The sequence below is a fragment of the Lissotriton helveticus genome, chromosome 1_1 (genome assembly GCF_964261635.1).
Source record: "Lissotriton helveticus chromosome 1_1, aLisHel1.1, whole genome shotgun sequence".
NCBI lineage: Eukaryota > Metazoa > Chordata > Amphibia > Caudata > Salamandridae > Lissotriton > Lissotriton helveticus.
Window position 1 is genome coordinate 234,009,982 of NC_136057.1, and position 14,468 is coordinate 234,024,449.

General features: G+C 48.3%; 1 protein-coding gene across 3 annotated transcripts in view; it reads right to left on the reverse strand.

Moving 5' to 3' along the window:
- The window catches only part of LOC144768669 (proto-oncogene Mas-like), a 108,759-nt gene that overhangs the window by 16,536 nt on the left and 77,755 nt on the right, over positions 1–14,468 (reverse strand). For all 3 annotated transcript variants that reach the window (XM_078652493.1, XM_078652510.1, XM_078652501.1), the window contains exon 2: positions 7,533–7,631. The gene's annotated coding sequence lies outside the window, so the exon portion shown is untranslated. The remainder of the gene's footprint in view (positions 1–7,532; positions 7,632–14,468) is intronic.

Consider the following 14,468-nt stretch of genomic DNA (forward strand, 5'->3'; position numbering starts at 1 on the left):
CTCACATTTCAATCGGTCTCTAAGGCAATTTACAAGCTACACTGGTTGCCAGATAGAAGTCATATTAAATTCAAGGCTCTCTGTATTACTGATTAGGCCTTGTACGACACTGGTCCAGAGTTTTTTAGGCAGGTCTTTGATTGGTACGAACCCAGCAGAATCTTGCACTCCTCTGGAGCCAGGAAAAGTGTGGCCCCCAGATTCCAAAGGACAAACTGGGAGGAAGAAGTTTTATCACAGGTGCGAGCAATTTCTGGAATCATCTTCCTCCACATATCAGGGCCTTGCGCTCTCCAACTCCCTGTAGAAAGGAGCTGAAAACGTTGCTTTTTAATAACCACGGGCCGATTCACAGAACTAATGTGAGATAAACTCCTAAACTTACTACTTTTGGTATTCACAGAAGACATTAAGGGGTAGTAAAGATAGGACTCCTAACTTTCCTACTACGAAATGCCTTTTGTGAATACCGAAAGTCGTAAAGTTAGGATTTTGTCTCAGTTTAGTAGTAGTAAAGTTAGGAGTCCTAACTTTACTACTACTAAATCCCTTCTGTGAATACTAAAAGTAGTAAGTTTAGGATTTTATCTCAGATTAGTTCTGTGAGTCTGTCCCTAGGGGTGTCATTCCAGTTGTTTCGAGTGAAGCTAGTGCCAAGATATCTCCAGGCCAATGAGCGTTCTATAAAGCTCTTTAACATAACATAACAGTACTGCCAGTGGCAAGAGAAACTAGTTTTAGAGATGAACCAGAAGTTAATACTGCTTTTCTCAAAAGAAGGGATAGACCCAGAACTCAGGCAGGATGTTGAGGTGCAGGAACATAACCTTCATTTACTGGAAAAAGATTCATAATTTTAAAATGTATCTATATTTGTATTTAGTTATACAGGAAGGAAGTATTTCTATCCGTGAAATATAGAATTATAAATTGGAAACAGTGAAGTACGGGATGTTTTCAACAAAGGGTTCTAAGTGACATCAAATAGACAACGGGAATGAAGCTTGAGTTGTTTATTATGTCATTCATAACAACTAGGTGAAAAATATCCCCGTATTTCACTTTTTACCTATCTATAATTTCAGGTTACGTATGGCCCCAAAATCATCTGTCTCTGCTTTCATCTGTTACACAGAGAAGTCTGGGGTCCATAGCACTCCCTTTCCCCCCTCCAGAGGGCTGCCATCAGGGGGCGCACTGACAGTGCGCTTCCTGACAACCTCTTTGCCTCTGATATCAAGTAGTAAATTGAATGAATGAATGAATGAATGAATGAAAAAGCTTTATTCGACTTTAAAATACATAAAATCATAAAAGCAACAAGTTCATTACATTAACGAAGTCATTTAAAAAATACATATATTTTAGCAGATAATTAAGCTTTTCCTTTTCTTTAAGATACTTTTTTAAAAACTCAGCATAACGGCCACACATGTTACATCATTTAAGGATACTAAGAACAGTAAAGCTGGGCGGCATTGCCTCCAAGTACCATGTTTCTTTAAAAGTGGTTTGATCCATCTAGACCTTTCCATTGTATAAAATTAGCAAAAACAAATCGCATGCAGCGTAGATTGGGTAGACAAATTGTCACATGGGCATTTACACAAATTTCTTCCCCAATCATTTACTTTAGGGAATGAAATTAAACGAAAGAAGACATCAAACCTGAATCTTGTTAATAGATAACGGTCAAAGGCCTCCAGGCACCAAATTAAGTAAGGCTGAATAGTATATGTGACTAGGGTGAGTTGATGCTGTATAACAAGTTTTTTGTTCATTTCCACACCTAGTCTCAGGGATTCAACATGATACCAGCACAACTGCTTCAAGTCCTTTCTTGAAATCTTATGCAGTGAATCTGGTTGGTGGTAATACTCTGGTCTTCCTAGATCCCTGGTAAATTTAAGAATATACATCAGCCAAGGTATCTTACTGGCCTTGTCCAACCCCATGCAGTCCTTAATGATATTTCTGTTTAACAGAAGGTCAGGAGTAGTCCAAATTCGGTGCCAAAGCAAAACAGGTTGCATACTAATCAAGTCGATGATATATTGAATCCCCAGCTCTGCATGACAATTGAATACAGGGGAGCTTACAGGGATTGCCAGGATAAATCTTAAAAACACATTCTCAACCTTTTGTATTTCATTACAATTATCAATTCCCCAAATACCTGCTCCATATATGGCTGTACTGATGCAATTGGCCTGGTAAATTTTTAGCAAAATTTCTGGGGGTCTCTTTCCCATCTTTTTAGAGAACGACATAAGTGCCGCAGTAGCTCTCTTGAACATCAAAGTCCTGTTTCTGATGGCTGGCCCCCAGGACCCGGTTTCTTCAAGCACAATACCCAAATAAGAAAAAGATTTGGTGATAGCAATTTTTTCCTTCCCAGCAAACAGACGACACTCTTTATTCCTAGATCTTCCACACGTCATTACAAAGGTTTTAGGTACATTAAGTTTAAGGCCCCTACTATCCATGAACTTTAAATATGTGTTCAAGGCCGCTTGTAATCCTTTTTGGGTCCGTGACATAATCACGGCATCGTCCACGTACAAGAGGGACACAATTTGTTGGTGGTTAATCTGTGGGGAGTCACATACTTCGGCCACTAGTTCTTTTTCTAAATCATTGGTATACAGATTAAAAAGAAATGGGGCGAGTACGCACCCTTGCCTAACTCCCCGCTTTACATGGGAAGGCTTGGTACATTCTCCTTTTGTGCCAAACCTCACTTTAGCCCTGGCCCCAGCGTAGAGTTGTCTTGAAAAGGAGATTACCACTTCTTCCACATTCATGTCCCTCAGAATCTGCCATAAGCGGTCATGTATAACACAATCAAACGCAGCGCTTAAATCAACAAACACTGCGTAAAGCTTGCCTTCCTTAGCCTGGGTGTATTTTCCTAGGAGCATGGAGAAATTTAGTACCTGTTCTAAGGTACCCCGACCCTCCCTAAACCCATATTGCACAGGGGATAAGATGTTGGTATCATCAGCCCATTGTTGTAAACGATTTAAAACTACCCTCCCTGTAACTTTCATGAAAGAATCCAGGAGGGATATAGGGCGATAGCAGGCGGGATTTTCCCGGTCCCCTTTTTTAAATATAGGAATAATTATTGATTCCACCCAAGTATCAATAAATCCCATTTCACAACTAGCATCGAGTACACGCTTAAGTAGCGGAGACCATAGCTCAATCTGTTGTTTAAATAGATCAATGGGGATACTGTCAGCACCCGGGGCTTTATTACCCCTACTTTGAGCAATGGCATATTGGATTTCAGTTACAGATACCTGTAGGTCGATTGGGATAAAGCCAACCTCACCATGCCCCAGTGTTTTACTCTCCATGACAGCCAATTTATGCACTCCACCCGGGTTATAGACCTCTGCAAAGAAGACTATCCATGAATCTTCCGATATTGCCACTTCCAATCTGGCATTGTCTCCTGGATTAAAAAACGGGGCCTTGACAGCTGCCCAGAAGGCAGAACCGTCCCTTTTCAGAGAAGCCTCATATAGATTTACCCAGGCTTCGTTCTTTATATTACGTTTCCGAGATTTTCTTGCCAGATTATATTCGCGCCTGCACTGGGTTATTTCTGCCTGAATTCTTGGATTTTTACTTAGCGCCCTCTTGAGCTGTACGTGAGTTTTCGTACATGTTGAATCAAACCACCCATTTTTGGACGGTTTCCTGACTCTAGCTGGACGCAGAAGATTCATTTTAATGATCCTTGTGATATCAGAAAAGGAATCCAATACCTCCGAGTGTAAGACCTCATTCTGGAGACATCTATTGATTGGCACAAGTGCTTGTTTAATTATGTTAATATTTGTAACCTCTGGATTACTCGAGGACCACCTAAGAGCATACCCATTCTGTCTGCTTAAGATACAATTACTTGTCCATGCCAATCTTTCTATCATGGAACAATCTTTATTTACAGGGAGCAGTATACCAAAGCCAAGAGGGAGATGGTCGCTCACCCCTATAGTATATTTTGAGAAATCAGTTAAGCGGTTAGAGTGGGAATTGGTGATGGTGACAAAATCTATCAGTGTACTATGCCCTCGCCCCACATATGTGGGGCTAAATTCCACCGGGGGGCTACATTGCAAGTTAACAAAACCCATATCAAATGAGGCCATCATATCATTAAATGCGTCACCCCCATTGTTGTGCTCAAAATGGGGTTGATTCTCCAACTTGTACATTTCATGATCGCCACAACCACTCTGATACTGCTTGCAAAGATGGTGGTTAAAATCACCTCCCCATATCAAGATGGAATCCCTCACTGTATTATCCACCAACATTCTAATTTCCTTGTTAAGGGTATTTATCATGTCATTTACCAACCCCTTTTCAGTGTTAATATACATGTTGATGATTATTACCTCTACCTTGGGGGTCACCTGAATTACAATAATTTGATACTCACTAGACGAACCCTCCAATTTCAATGATAATACCTCCAGCAGGTTTGATACATAGACAGTCAATCTGCCTTTACACCTCCCGTGTCTAGAAGAGCTTGCTGGTACATGGAATGTTTTAAAACCGTTGATGTGAATGGCTTCGCGGGACCAAGTCTCCTGGAGGCAGAGTATGTCTATGTCCTTTATAAAATCGGACCAAATTGGATTGTTTATCTTCGAGCGGAGACCTGCAATATTCCAGAAGGTAACCCTCGGTCCTTGATATTTAGAGAGATTTCCTGTTATACAGTCACCCTCACTATCTACCGCTAGATGTTCTGTCCCAATCTGTGGAGGTACCTCCAATGTCTCCAGCAAGGGCTTTTACCTGTGGGGGTCGCTCTCCTTCGGTACCTCGACTCGTTCTGCCACAGTTTCTAGACCCATTCTAAAAGCCTCCCTATCTTCATTGGTTCGTCGTCAGTCGACTCCGTCTAGCCCCCTCAAAACCGAGTAGCGATTAACCCCTTCAAAACTAGGGGGTTGCCCATCTATTCCTCTGCGTTGTTGATTTGGATAGAATTTAGTAGGATATTCCCAGCCTTGTCTAGTTGGTTTTTGCGTGTTCCTGTTATAACCCTGGTTATTTGCTCTGCTTGGGTTAGGTCTATTCAGCTCCCTGTAAAAATATTCAAGTGGGAGAATCTCAATACCCCTCCTTTGTGACTTAGCATTAAACATGATCTCACTCAGAATACGTCTAACAGGGTCAGATCTTTTAAAATTCAAAACGATACAATCCCCTGCTTTGTTCTTTTTTGTTCTCCCTATCCATGACACTCTACGAGCCATAATGATATCTTGCCAGATATTATTGCCCTCTGAAGTGTTGTTTGTGATCCAATGAACCGCCTTGTTTTTTAATTGGCCAAAGTTCTCCCTCGTGCCTTCATTCAAAACAGGGGCGTTCACTAGCACTAAAACCAAGGGTGCCGATTCTGGCAGAAGATCAATTACTGGCAAGGAAACCTGTACTACCCTTCTGGATTCTACTATTTCCCCCCCCCCCCCCCCATGTCCTTATTCTTATCTGTATCAGATGATTGTATATTAGGTGGATTAGGTTCTGGGGGTTTACTTGATAATGGCAGCAGAGTTTGGGCAGTATTTCTTTTGCGGCCTGTGCGGTCCTTGTTTATGGTGCTTGATGTTGGGACTTTAGGATCTATGTTGGTACTTGTCATATTCCCCTAACAGGAGTAGTCTTAGATAATGTTAATGTATCAAGCCTGCGTGTGTTGTCATTAGCTAGTTCACTCAGGGCATCAATCTTCCTATTTATAATTTTTAACCTTTCAATCAGAGGAAGAGTAAAAGAACGCAACAAGTGCGTCATGTTGGAAAAAGATAGCACTAACTCATCCTCCTCCTTGAGGTTTGTGACTATTTTTACCGTCTGTCTGGTTTGGGCACTAGAAACTAGCGGGACTTTAGTGGAATTTTTAAACTTTTTAGATGTATTACTAGATTTCTTAGAGAACGAAGTACTTGGACAGCTAGAGATCCTTAAAACCTTGGGTTTTCTGCCCACATGACGGCCCCCCCTCCTCTTCCTTTTACCATTTAGCTTTGAACATGATGATTCTTTTTCTAAAACCGATGTAGTATCTATTGACTGTAGGCTTTTCCTCGGTTCAATCGGATAAAACCCCTCTGAAGAAACACTACTACAGGAAGAAACATTCAAAGGTGGAGCAGCTTCGCCCCCTGAGAGATAATCAAATTGTAAGTCAAGTTTTTCCAAGTCAATAGGGCTACACGTGAGTAGGGTAGTTGGTGCGATGTTAGCCGGCGAGACAGCATTTATCAAACCACCTAAAGAGGAGCGTTTGGCACTCAAGAGTTCCATTGACAAACGCTTTTCAGTCAGAGCGATTTCTCTGCCCACAACTCCGGCTGCTCTAGTAAAAAAGTTATCGAGGGTCCCAGTTGGTCTTCCCCCTGCGTGAACTGGTGTAAGGCAGCGCCTCCCCTCCATACCCAAAGAATATATCAAGAGCAAACAGCAACAGAATAGGTGGGTCGTGAGAGGGCTTACCCAAGATTGAAGACTTTTGAGGGCTGGCCCAGCCCAGCCTAATCCAGCCCTGGACGGCCGTAGACGGCCCGCCCTTTGCCCGGGCTTCGCCCGGCGTCCCGCGAGACGGGGCTGTCCCAGGATTTATGCACCTCCTAGCGCGATGTGAGCATGCGCGGCTACAGGCCGCCCGGAATTATGGGGATTGTAGTCCCGCTGTCCCCGCACGCCTCACGGCGGCCACACCGAAGATCTTAGTGGTGCAGCGGCGGGCGGCGGGAACACAGCGGGCGTGCAGCTAACAGCTCCCCCAAACATCAGGTACTGGCAGCAAACGTCAATTTCCTCTGCAAAAGCTCCCCACTCGACAGGGGCTGTCCCAGGATTTATGCGCCTCCTAGCGCGATGTGAGCATGCGCTGCTACAGGCCGCCCGGAATTATAAGGGTTTGTAGTCCCGCTGTCCCCGCACGCCTCACGTCGGCCACACCGAAGATCTTAGTGGTGCAGCGGCGGGTGGCGGGAACACAGCGGGCGTGCAGCTAACAGCTCCCCCAAACAGCAGGTACTGGCAGCAAACGTCAATTTCCTCTGCAAAAAGCTCCCCACTCGACAGGGGCTGTCCCAGGATTTATGCGCCTCCTAGCGCGATGTGAGCATGCGCGGCTACAGGCCGCCGGGAAATATGGGGATTGTAGTCCCGCTGTCCCCGCACGCCTCACGGCGGCCACACCGAAGATCTTAGTGGTGCAGCGGCGGGCGGCGGGAACACAGCGGGCGTGCAGCTAACAGCTCCCCCAAACAGCAGGTACTGGCAGCAAACGTCAATTTCCTCTGCAAAAAGCTAGTAAATTAAATACACACATAGACCCTGAATCGCCACTTCCTGGCATTTATACATGAATTAAACACTACTGATGCTATCAACACAGTTTTTGATATCCTTCTTAAGCAGGTAACCCCAAATCTTAGCTTACATTTACAATTTCATGAAAATGATTTCAAAGATGCATAAATAATTACCGTTCTTATGCAAATTCCCATTGTGGATGGGCACTCCATGAACACTTGTCAGCTTTACTTAGTTCCATCTTTCTTTTGCAGCCACTTCATTTATATATTCTGAAATAAAAATTAAAAAAGAAGCCCAGTCAGATGACTTCTCTGCTAAAGCTAGACAATCTTCGCTTTGAGATCGCTTTTCTACAAATAAATAGCTAATAGGGTCCTTGCAGATATTGACAGTAGGCCTTCTACCCAGAGTCTACATTTATTAAAATATGACCACTAACCTTCATTCATCTTCTGAAGTTAAGAATGACAAAATACTTCACACTTACATATAGAGTGATTTCTCCAGCACACTAGTTGGTCAATGCATTTTTATTTTACACAAATCTAACTAACTACTCAATTGCATGGAGTTACACAAATTGATAACGAATTTCAAATGAAGTCCATCTTTATGAGTGGCGTGTGGCGGGATGACAAGAGGGGAGTTCTCCAGTATCTTTCGGCACAGATATAATTGGCCCATTAAATCCAGACCCAATAATTCTGCAGAAAGAGACACCAGTCCCAGACCTTTGAGTGAAGCTCTTGGTGATGTGGCCCCAACCTGAGTGTGACCCTTACTTACTCTCTGTGGCAAGAAGGGGAGATCAGCCATCACCTACTTCCCCTTACCTGATAATGCTCAATTGCTGCTGATTCAAGCCACCTAAAGTGCATGCTCACATTTACAACCTGCTCCAAGGCAATCCTGAAACCTCCTGATTTGTCATTAGATGAGCTACTCAATAATTGTTTGACCATACTGGCGATGACCTTCCATGATTGCTCCTTGTCATGGGTACTCACAAACTTTCTCTCGGGGGCCAAATTTACAGTGTGGTTTGTGTCTGAGGGCCACACCGGTGGGGGCGGGGTCAGTGGGGGAGGGGGTGGGGCTAGAGTAACAAAAAAACTGTGACCATGAGGTTGAACACAAGTCCCTGCAGTTCTTCCACTGAGCCACCAGAACCACATAGACACATCTCTCTCTCTATCTCTCTCTCTCTCTCTGTCTCCCTCCCTCTATCTCTCTCTGTCTCCCTCCCTCTATCTTTCTGTCTCCCTCCCTCTCTCTCCTTCTCTCCCCCTCTCTCTCCCTCACTCTGACTGTCTCACTCCCTCTCTCTCCTTCCCTCTCTCCTTCCCTCCCCTCCCTCCCTCTCCTTCCCTCTCCCTTCCTTTCCTTCCCTCTCCTTCCCTTCTTCTCCCTATCCTTCCCTCCCTCACCCTCCCTATCCTTCCCTCTCTCCTTCCCTCTCTCCTCCCCTCTCCCTCACTCCCCTTCTCTCTCCCTCACTCCCCTTCCCTCTCCCTCAATCCCCTTCATTCACCCTCCCCCACCCTCCCTCCCCTTCCCTCATCCTCACTCCCCTTCCCCCACTCCCTCTTCCCCCTCTCCCTCCCTCACTCCCATTCTCTCCCTCCCTCTCTCCCCTTTCCTCACTCTCCTTCCCTCACTCCCCTTCCCTCACTCCCCTTCCCTCACCCTCACTCCCCTTCCCCCGCTCCCCCTTCCCCCTCTCCGTCCCTCACTCCCCTTCCCTTTCTCCCTCCCTGACTCCCCTTCCCTCACTCCCCCTCCCTCACTCCCCTCCCTCACTCCCCTTCCCTCACTCCCAGTCCCCTTCCTTCGCTCCCCTTCCCTCACTCCCCTCCTCCCTCTCCTTTCCTTACTCACTCCCTCACTCCCTCCCTCAATCAATCAATCAATCAATCAATCAATCAATTAATTTGTATAGCGCGCTACTCACCCGGAGGGTCTCAAGGTGCTTGGGGGGGGGTGGGGGGGGGTCCGCTACTGCTCGAATAGCCAGGTCTTGAGTTGCTTCCTGAAGGAGAGGTGGTCTTGGGTAAGACGAAGGTGGATGGGGAGGGAATTCCAGGTCTTGGCTGCCAGGTCGGAGAAGCATCCGAAGAGCCACCATGGGAGGGATCCCATGGTGGCTCTTCGGATGCGTGGAATGGCGGCGAGGGCGTGGCTGGTCGATCGTAGTTGGCGGGTTGGAGTGTAGAAGGTCAGGCGGTTGTTGAGGTACCTGGGGCCTAGGTCGTGGAGGGCTTTGTGTGCGTGGGTGAGGAGGCGGAACGTGATTCTTTTTCTGACGGGGAGCCAGTGCAGGTCTTTCAGGTGTCCGGAGATATGGCTGTGGCGGGGGATGTCCAGGATGAGTCGTGCGGAGGCGTTCTGGATGCGTTGGAGTCTTTTCTGCAGTTTGGCTGTGGTTCCGGTGTAGAGGGTGTTTCCGTAATCCAGTCGGCTGGTGACAAGTGCCTGGGTGACCGTCTTCCTGGTTTCGGTGGGGATCCATCGGAAGATCTTTCGGAGCATGCGTAGGATGTTGAAGCATGAAGAAGAGACGGCGTTGACTTGTCTGGTCATCGACAGGGAGGAGTCCAGGATGAAGCCCAGGATGCGTGCGTGGTCCGTTGGTTTGGGTGCGCTGCCTTGGGCCAGGGGCCACCAGGAGTCGTCCCAGGCAGATGGTGATGATCCAAGGATGAGGACTTCCGTCTTGTCTGAGTTCAGTTTCAAGCGGCTGTTCTTCATCCACTCGGCTACTTCTTTCATCCCTTCGTGCAGGTTGGTTCTGGCAGTGGCGGGGTCTTTGGTGAGGGAGAGGATCAGCTGGGTGTTGTCGGCGTAGGAGATGATGTTGAGGCTGTGTTGGCGTGCGATGGCTGCGAGGGGGCTCATGTACACGTTGATGAAGAGGGTGGGGCTGAGTCATGATCCTTGTGGTACGCCGCAGATGACTTCAGTGGCCTCGGATCTGAACGGGGGGAGGCGGACTCTCTGGGTTCTTCCGGCAAGGAACGAGATGATCCACTCCAGTGCCTTCTCTTGGATTCCGACGTTGCTGAGGCGTTGTACTAGGGTGCGGTGGCAGACAGTATCGAACTCACCCTCACTCACCTTACTCCCCTTCCCTCTCTCCTTCCCTCTCCTTCCCTCCCCTCCCTCCCTCTCCTTCCCTCTCCCTCCCTTTTCTTCCCTCTCCTTCCCTTCTTCTCCCTATCCTTCCCTCCCTCACCCTCCCTCTCCTTCCCTCTCTCCTTCCCTCTCCCTCACTCCCCTTCTCTCTCCCTCACTCCCCTTCCCTCTCCCTCAATCCCCTTCATTCACCCTCCCCCACCCTTCCTCCCCTTCCCTCCCCCTCCCTCCCCTTCCCCTCATCCTCACTCCCCTTCCCCCACTACCCCTTCCCCCTCTCCCTCCCTCACTCCCATTCTCTCCCTCCCTCTCTCCCCTTTCCTCACTCTCCTTCCCTCACTCCCCTTCCCTCACTCCCCTTCCCTCACCCTCACTCCCCTTCCCCTGCTCCCCTTCCCCCTCTCCGTCCCTCACTCCCCTTCCTTCTCTCCCTCCCCCACTCTCCTTCCCTCCCTCCCCTTCCCTCACTCCCCTTCCCTCACCCTCACTCCCCTCCCCCGCCCCCCCTTCCCCTCTCCGTCCCTCACTCCCCTTCCCTTTCTCCCTTCCTGACTCCCCTTCCCTCACTCCCCTCCCTCACTCCCCATCCATCACTCCCTCCCTCAGTCCCCTTCCTTCGCTCCCCTTCCCTCACTCCCCTTACTCCCCTTCCCTCACTCCCCTTCCCTCACACCCTCCCTCACTCCCCCCTCACGTCCCCCTCACACACCCCTTGTTTCCCTTCCCTCACTCCCTCCCTCCCTCTCCTTCCCTTACTCACTCCCTCACTCCCTCCCTCACTCACCTTACTCCCCTTCCCTCACTCCCTCCCCTTTCCTCACTCTCTCCTCTTCCCTCACTCCCTCACTTCCGCCTCACTCCCTCACTCCCCTTCCCTCACCTTCCCTCACCCTCCCTCCCTTCCCTCACCCTCACTCCCCTTCCCTCATCCTCACTTTCTCACCCCCCCTTCCCTCTCTCCCTCCCTCACTCCCCTTCCCTCACTCCCCTCCCTCACTCCCCTTCCCCCGCTCCGTCCCTCACTCCCCTTCCCTCTCTCCCTCCCCCACTCCCCTTCCCTCTCTCCCCTCTCTCTCCCTCACTCTGACTGTCTCACTCCCTCTCTCTCCTTCCCTCTCCCTCTCTCCTTCCCTCTCCCTCCCTCTCCTTCCCTCCCTCCCTTTCCCTCCCTCTCCTTCCCTTCCTCTCCCTATCCTGCCCTCCCTCACCCTCCCTCTCCTTCCCTCTCTCCTCCCCTCTCCCTCACTCCCCTTCCCTCTCCCTCACTCCCCTTCCCTCTCCCTCAATCCCCTTACTTCACCCTTCTTCACCCTTCCTCACCCTCCCTCCCTCACCCACCCCTTCCCTCACTCCCCTTCCCTCATCCTCACACCCCTTCCCCCACTCCCCCTTCCCCCTCTCCCTCCCTCACTTCCCTTCCCTCTCTCCCTCCCTCACACCCCTTCTCTCCCTCCCTCACTTCCCTTCCCTCACCCTCACTCCCCTTCCCCTGCTCCCCTTCCCCCTCTCCGTCCCTCACTCCCCTTCCTTCTCTCCCTCCCCCACTCTCCTTCCCTCCCTCCCCTTCCCTCACCCTCACTCCCCTTCCCCCGCTCCCCCTTCCTCCTCTCCCTCCCTCACTCCCCTTCCTTCCCTCACTCCCTCCCTCACTCCCCTTCCTTCGCTCCCCTTCCCTCACTCCCCTTCCCTCACTTTCCTTCCCTCACTCCCCTTCCCTCACTCCCTCCCTCTCTCCCCCTCACTTCCCCCTCACACCGCCTTCTCCCCTTCCCTCACTCCCTCCCTCCCTCTCCTTCCCTCTCTCCCTCCCTCCCTCCTCTTTCCTCACTCTCTCCCCTTCCCTCACTCCCTCACTTCCGCCTCACTCCCTCACTCCCCTTCCCTCACCCTCACCCTCCCTTCCCTTCCCTCACCCTCACTCCCCTTCCCCCGCTCCCCCTTCCCCAGCTCCGTCCCTCACTCCCCTTCCCTCTCTCCCTCCCCCACTCCCCTTCCCTCACTCCCTCTCCCTCTACCTTCCTCTGTCACCCTCTGTCATCTCACCCTGCCTGTGTGTGCCCGGGCTGAGACAGCTTCCTGGCACACACACAGCGGCCGAGCACTTCACAGGTCTTTAAACGACCATTTGTATGTAAATGAGGCTTTTGTATTTCACCTCGTCTTAGGCCCCTGCAGCTCCACTCTGACTATTGCTGAAATGAATCACCCGGCCCCCACAAAGCAGCAGAGTCTCTCGGAGTCACGCTCCGGTTGCAGACACTTTTAAAAAATGTTTTTATACAACACCGGCACTGCAAGGTCTGCGGGCCGCCAGGGAAGGCTTGCTGGGCCGCTAGCGGCCCGCGGGCCGTACTATGAGTACCCCTGCTCCTAGTGAAAGGCTGTCTTTGCTTGGTTCTCCCTAATAACTGTGCCAGCTTGGATTTTCCTATTTCATTTTTGTTCTGTGCCAAATTGGTCTCTTCCTCCTTATTCAAGTGCCATGAATTTTGGCTACTAATATATTAGAACTACCTTCGCACCACACCAATATAATAGAGCCAGTCATTTACAGTGCTAATTAGTAAAGAAATACGTGCCAGGGCTCTTGTCAGGAGGCCACTGCAGCTTTCACCACACATTGCCCCTGCCATGCTGGCAGTGATAGGAACAACACAACTTCTAACCATCTCATTCCTACAAATGTGACTATGTGGACGAATTCAGGCCCCCAAAGTTGTATGGATGGCTTGGGCAGCGCGTAATAGTCATTTTTAATGTATATTGAATTAATAATTAAGTGTTGTTGTGGTCATTTATTAATTAGCCAGACGGTACCACCTTGTGGCAGACTGTCACAAACGCCGGTGTGGGCAAATAAGTGCCAATGCCGAGCCCGGAAAACCACCATAGCTATTTACATCACTGGTGATGGTGTCTAGACAGCAATCTACATCAGTCGAGCTATGGCCAGCAGAGCACCAGATCAATGTGGAGCAACATAGTTGTTTTTCACACTCTTGAGTGCTTATAACTCTAGGTTCTTTAGCAGGATCAAACTCATTTTACATTCACAATATCCAATACAACTAATTACTCAACTAGACATTTACTAAATCTATACTAACCACAACAAAACACAGCAATACAACTGCAGACAAACAATCAATCTCAGAACAATACAAAACAAGATTAAGACAATCCTTCAATGACATGGTATTTGGAGAAGCCTGTACAAAAACAATAATAACATAAACATAAAGAACATATCAAGAGATGACCTCATACATAACATTTATATACTGATTTGCCACTTGTGACAACAAATAATGCATTGTCTTTTTCTGCATTTTCCATATGCCAACAAGGCACTGCTCCATGTTTATGTTTCCAGTTAATCCTGCATTCTTTCGGGATACCTCATGCAGGACTGGCGAAGCCTCTTCAAATCATGGGCTTGCTTGGGTGAGTGCCTTTCAGCCATTGGCTTGTGACAATTTCAATGACATCTTGCATCAGCTCAAAGGAATATTATAGGCTCAATATAATACATAGGATTGTGTAATCCCTGTATAAGCAGCACTTTTTAATTTCTTTAAAATCGGCGATTTGTGACGCACTCAGTCACCGATTATTAAATAAAGTTGTAAGAACTCGTCCGTTATAAGTTATTACAGTTAGGTTCTGACATCACAATGCCTGTGGCCAGAGCCAGAAGGCTGAGGTTAAATTCAGGTCATGTCACAGAGCTTAATTGAAGCAGCTGTTTAAAGCACCTTGCTTTTCTTTATTCTGCTCCATTTTAATAGCATACAGTGAGAAGCAAGAGAATGTTTATTTTTTGCACTGCTTAGATAGATAAAAGCATTGAATCTTTCTGCATCTTTACACATTACGAGCTACTGCAGCTTTTCTTTTTTAACAACTGCCTTGTATTGAACTGTTTCTAATAGCTGTTTGCAACAAATATCTAACATGTTTTTGAAGTGTTTAAT